This window comes from Delphinapterus leucas, unplaced genomic scaffold (genome assembly GCF_059928025.1).
Source record: "Delphinapterus leucas isolate spDelLeu-1000000601 "Yukka" unplaced genomic scaffold, BTC_Dleu_Yukka2 spDelLeu_asBTCV2_sq57, whole genome shotgun sequence".
Taxonomy (NCBI): Eukaryota; Metazoa; Chordata; class Mammalia; order Artiodactyla; family Monodontidae; genus Delphinapterus; species Delphinapterus leucas.
The window spans coordinates 1912821-1918820 of NW_028322266.1; positions in this window are offsets into that span (position 1 = coordinate 1912821).

The window sequence follows — 6000 nt, forward strand, 5'->3', positions numbered from 1 at the left end:
CTTCCCTTTGAGTCTCCTAGACCTTGGGGATGATCGCAGCCCCTTGGGTTGGGTGACGGCAACCCCATCTTCACTAGAACCTCTATAGTTAACTTTGATTTTTCCCACTCCGTCTATCCATCCCATGTATGCAGTCAGACATTTGATTTTGGACTTTTCCTGACAAAATATGCTTGAATATAACCATTTCTTTTCACTCCCACTGCTACTGCTATTGTCACTGCCTTAACTAGGGCTTTATCTTTAAGTTCTTTATATAAATATATAAATATCTATATATAAATATAACATACAAATAAATAAAATATTAATTCTGATGATTTTGAAGTCTTTTCTTGATAAAGACTTTTCCTGATAAAGATACACAATATCTTATATAAATATTTTTGTATTATCTGTTCTTTTCTTAGAATTTTAGCCATATGATTCTATCTCTTGGTTTGTCTAGAACTTTTTGATTGAATGCTGGCTATTTTATTTGGCTTTTTTTGTTTTTCTCAGTGGAAACGTTGTTTTGCTTCAAAATATTTTATTCTACCTGGGAGTAGCAAATCTTCAAATTACAATTTTTTAAATGCTTTCAAATATCAATACTATAGGTGTCACAAAATCTAGAAAAATGACATTTAAAAATTAACTACTGCCAGATGTGTCTCTATAAAACTTTTCCCCCACTCTTTTAGCTATATATTCTTTAACTGCCTCCTCATATGACAGTTTATGTATTTTCGAAATAAAATTTTAAGAAATAAACTTTGTAGTTTTTAGACATAGATTTCTTGTAACATGGTTGATTAGAATTTGCTTCTAGTTATTAATAGTTTAGAAAAGTTTATTTCAGCTTCACAATTTATTATTGATAATGTCACATTAATTTTCATTGTTAACTTTGAGAAAACCTCTATGGATTACTTCCTCATAAGTATTTACTATTATAAATGCATTACTGATTTCAGTACTGCTATAGGTTTGTGCATTACAGGGATTCTGATAAAATGCTCACTCACACCATTCCATTACACACATTGTTGATGGAGTATATTCATTTATTTATTTATTTATTTATTTATTTATTTTTGGCTGTGTTGGGTCTTCGTTGCTGTGCGCAGGCTTTCTCTACTTGCAGGGACTGGGGGCCACTCTTCGTTGCGGTGCACAGGCTTCTCATTGCGGTGGCTTCTCTTGTTGCAGAGCACGGGCGCTAGGCACGGAGGCTTCAGTAGTTGTGGCTCGCAGGCTCAATAGTCGTGGCTCACGGGCTCTAGAGCACAGGTTCCGTAGTTGTGGCACACCGGCTTAGTTGCTCCGTGGCATGTGGGATCTTCCCGGACCAGGGCTCGAACCCTTGTCCCCTGCATTGGCAGGTGGCTTCTTAACCACTGCGCCATCAGGGAAGCCCCTGGAGTATATTCTTGACAGAAGAAAATTTCCGTTTTGACTAAGCATTGATGAGAACTGAATCTTTGACTTATCTTTCACATGCCTGATGATTGAAATAATTTTCCACAGAATAGCTTCTGGTTTTGTACTTTTCAGTTGTTTTTTTCTTCTTCAAACGCACATGCTTTGAGAGCTGTGAAGTGCAAGACATGGCTATATTGTAAGGTGGTTTTTGTCCTTATGCTTCTGTGTCTTGTGCTAGGTTAAGTCAGTAGAGTAGTCAGTATGAGTACTGGAAGTTATTCCTGTAATGGGATAGTATATAGTCAATTACATACGGCGGTGTCTGAAAATCACATAATAGCCTCACTTAAAACATCTCCTTAGGGCTTCCCTGGTGGCGCAGTGGTTGAGAGTCCACCTGCCGACGCAGGGGACACGGGTTCGTGTCCCGGTCCGGGAAGATCCCACATGCCGCGGAGCGGCTAGGCCCGTGAGCCATGGCCGCTGAGCCTGTGCGTCCAGAGCCTGTGCTCCACAACGGGAGAGGCCACAACAGTGAGAGGCCCGCGTACCACAGAAAAAAGAAAATCTCCTTAGCCAGATTTCAAAAAAGCCTGTGGCCATTCCAATATGATCCAACATAGCGGAATATGATAGAAGGAAAATTGGCAAAGAAAGAGACGCTGGTCTTACCTGATGGAAGTTAAAATATCTCACTTTTGACAATTTTGCAAAAACTTATAATTCCATGAACTAATTTCTAGGGTTCTTCATAGGACCTAAAAAGGAACCCATAGAGTTGTGGAACAACAATAGAAGCTGCTGTGATGAGAAGCCCGGGCACCGCAACAAGGAGTAGCCCCCGCTCGCCGCAACTAGAGAAAGTCTGCACACAGCATTGAAGACCCAACGCAGCCAAAATAAAAATAAATAAAGATAAATAGATTTATTTTTTAAAAAGTAATACTCAGGTTTGAGGCATGAGAAATATGATGAGGAGAAATTAGCTAATCCTTTCAGAACTTTTAAAATATCAAACTCAGTCTCTAAGATTTTAGCATTATATACAACGTTGGTTACTTATTAGTGGTTTGGGAAGGCCAATTTAAAATTTTCTGATCTTACTGTATTGAAATACACGGCCCTAATGTTTTCCACATTGACTATATGAATGATGAAGTAAAGTCAATCATGTATTTCCTTTCCAACTGGACAGAAAACAAAAATTTTAAAAGTGTTTGGACTACTGACTTTTGATTTCTTCTAAGGCAAGTGTATAGGTAATTTTTATTCCCTGATTAGGAGAAAAATGGTGGAAGAGGGCAGGGTTAAGAATTAAGATTTCAAGAGCGTGAGAGGTAGATGGCCAACCAGAGTTCCTAAGGTTCGGTGCCTGTAACTGTTGCCGCCACTTAAGCCTGCCAAAGCAGTGGTACGGCTGCTGCCCTCGTATTTGCTACCTCTAGAAACATTCTTGCCAGTAGTGGCGGCAGCGGGACTCAATTACCCCCTTTTCTCACTCTCTCCAGAAGCTCCAGATGGCGTCTTCTGTGGGCAACGTGGCCGACAGCACAGAACCAACGAAACGTATGCTTTCCTTCCAAGGGTTAGCTGAGTTGGCACATCGAGAATATCAGGCAGGAGATTTTGAGGCAGCTGAGAGACACTGCATGCAGCTGTGGAGACAAGAGCCAGACAATACTGGAGTACTTTTATTACTTTCATCTCTACACTTCCAGTGTCGAAGGCTGGACAGATCTGCCCACTTTAGTACTCTGGCAATTAAACAGAACCCTCTTCTGGCAGAAGCCTATTCGAATTTGGGGAATGTGTACAAGGAAAGAGGGCAGTTGCAGGAAGCAATGGAGCATTACCGGCATGCATTGCATCTCAAACCAGATTTCATCGATGGCTATATTAACCTGGCAGCCGCTTTGGTAGCAGCAGGCGACATGCAAGGGGCAGTACAAGCTTACGTCTCTGCTCTTCAGTGCAATCCTGATTTGTACTGTGTTCGCAGTGACCTGGGGAACCTGCTCAAAGCCCTGGGTCGCTTGGAAGGAGCCAAGGCATGTTATTTGAAAGCAGTGGAGACGCAACCGAACTTTGCAGTAGCTTGGAGTAATCTTGGCTGTGTTTTCAATGCACAAGGGGAGATTTGGCTTGCAATTCATCACTTTGAAAAGGCTGTCACCCTTGACCCCAATTTTCTGGATGCTTATATCAATTTAGGAAATGTCTTGAAAGAGGCACGGATTTTTGACAGAGCTGTGGCAGCTTACCTTTGTGCCCTAAGCTTGAGCCCAAATCATGCAGTGGTACGTGCCAACCTGGCTTGTGTATACTATGAGCAAGGCCTGATGGATCTGGCAATAGACACCTACAGGCGAGCTATTGAATTGCAACCACATTTCCCTGATGCTTACTGCAACCTAGCCAACGCTCTGGAAGAGAAGGGCCGTGTTGCCGAAGCAGAAGATTGTTATAATACAGCTCTGCGGCTGTGCCCCACCCATGCAGACTCTCTGAATAACCTAGCCAATATCAAAGGAGACCAGGGAAACATTGAAAAGGCAGTTCGCTTGTATCGTAAAGCATTAGAAGTCTTCCCAGAGTTTGCTGTTGCCCATTCAAATTTAGCAAGTGTATTGGAGCAGCAGGGAAAACTGCAGGAAGCTCTGATGCATTATAAGGAGGCTGTTCGAATCAGTCCTACCTTTGCTGATGCCTACTGTAACATGGGAAACACTCTAAAGAAGATGCAGGATGTTCAGGGAGCCTTGCAGTGTTATACTCGTGCCATTCAGATTAACCCTGCACTTGCGGATGCCCACAGCAATCTGGCTTCCATTCACAAGTATTCAGGGAATATTCCAGAAGCAATTGCTTCTTATCGCACTGCTCTGAAGCTTGAACCTGACTTTCCTGACGCTTATTGTGATTTGGCTCATTGCCTGCAGATTGTGTGTGATTGGACAGACTATGATGAGCGAATGAAGAAGTTGGTCAGCATTGTGGCTGACCAGCTGGAGAAGAATAGGTTGCCTTCTGTGCAGCCTCATCATAGTATGCTCTATCCTCTTTCTCATGGCTTCAGGAAGGCTATTGCTGAGAGCCATGGGAACCTCTGCTTGGATGAGATCAGTGTCCTTCATAAACCACCGTACGAACATCCAAAAGACTTGAAGCTCAGTGATGGTCGACTGCGTGTAGGATACGTGAGTTCTGACTTTGGGAATCATCCTACTTCTCATCTTATGCAGTCTATTCCAGGCACGCACAATCCTGATAAATTTGAGGTATTCTGTTATGCCCTGAGCCCAGATGATGGCACAAACTTCCGAGCGAAGGTGATGGCAGAAGCCCATCATTTCATTGATCTTTCTCAGATTCCATGCAACGGGAAAGCAGCTGATCGCATCCATCAAGATGGTATACACATCCTTGTAAATATGAATGGTTATACCAGGGGTGCTCGAAATGAACTCTTTGCTCTCAGGCCAGCTCCTATTCAGGCAATGTGGCTGGGCTACCCTGGGACCAGTGGTGTGCTTTTCATGGATTATATCATCACTGATCAGGAAACTTCACCTGCTGAAGTTGCTGAGCAGTATTCTGAGAAACTGGCTTATATGCCCCATACTTTCTTTATTGGTGATCATGCTAATATGTTCCCTCACCTGAAGAAGAAAGCGGTCATCGATTTTAAGTCCAATGGGCACATTTATGACAATCGGATTGTGCTGAATGGCATCGACCTCAAAGCATTTCTTGATAGTCTCCCAGATGTGCAAATTGTCAAGATGAAATGTCCTGAGGGAGGAGACACTGCAGACAGCAGTAATACAGCTCTTAATATGCCTGTCATTCCTATGAATACTATTGCAGAGGCAGTTATTGACATGATTAACAGAGGACAAATTCAGATAACAATTAATGGATTCAGTCTTAGCAATGGACTGGCAACTACCCAGATCAACATTAAGGCTGCCACTGGAGAGGAGGTTCCCCGTACCATTATTGTAACCACACGTTCTCAGTACGGGTTACCGGAAGATGCCATTGTGTACTGTAACTTCAATCAGTTATATAAAATTGACCCATCTACTTTGCAGATGTGGGCAAACATTCTGAAGCGTGTTCCCAATAGTGTACTGTGGCTGTTGCGTTTTCCAGCAGTAGGAGAGCCTAATATTCAACAGTACGCACAAAATATGGGCCTTCCCCAGAACCGTATCATTTTTTCACCTGTTGCTCCTAAAGAGGAACATGTTCGGAGAGGCCAGCTGGCTGATGTCTGCTTGGACACTCCACTCTGTAATGGACACACCACAGGGATGGATGTCCTTTGGTCAGGGACACCCATGGTGACTATGCCAGGAGAGACTCTTGCTTCCCGAGTTGCAGCTTCCCAGCTCACTTGTTTAGGCTGTCTTGAGCTTATTGCTAAAAATAGTCAAGAATATGAAGACATAGCTGTGAAACTGGGAACTGATCTAGAATACCTGAAGAAAATTCGTGGCAAAGTCTGGAAGCAGAGAACATCTAGCCCTCTGTTCAATACCAAACAATACACAGTGGACCTAGAGCGGCTCTATCTACAGATGTGGGAGCATT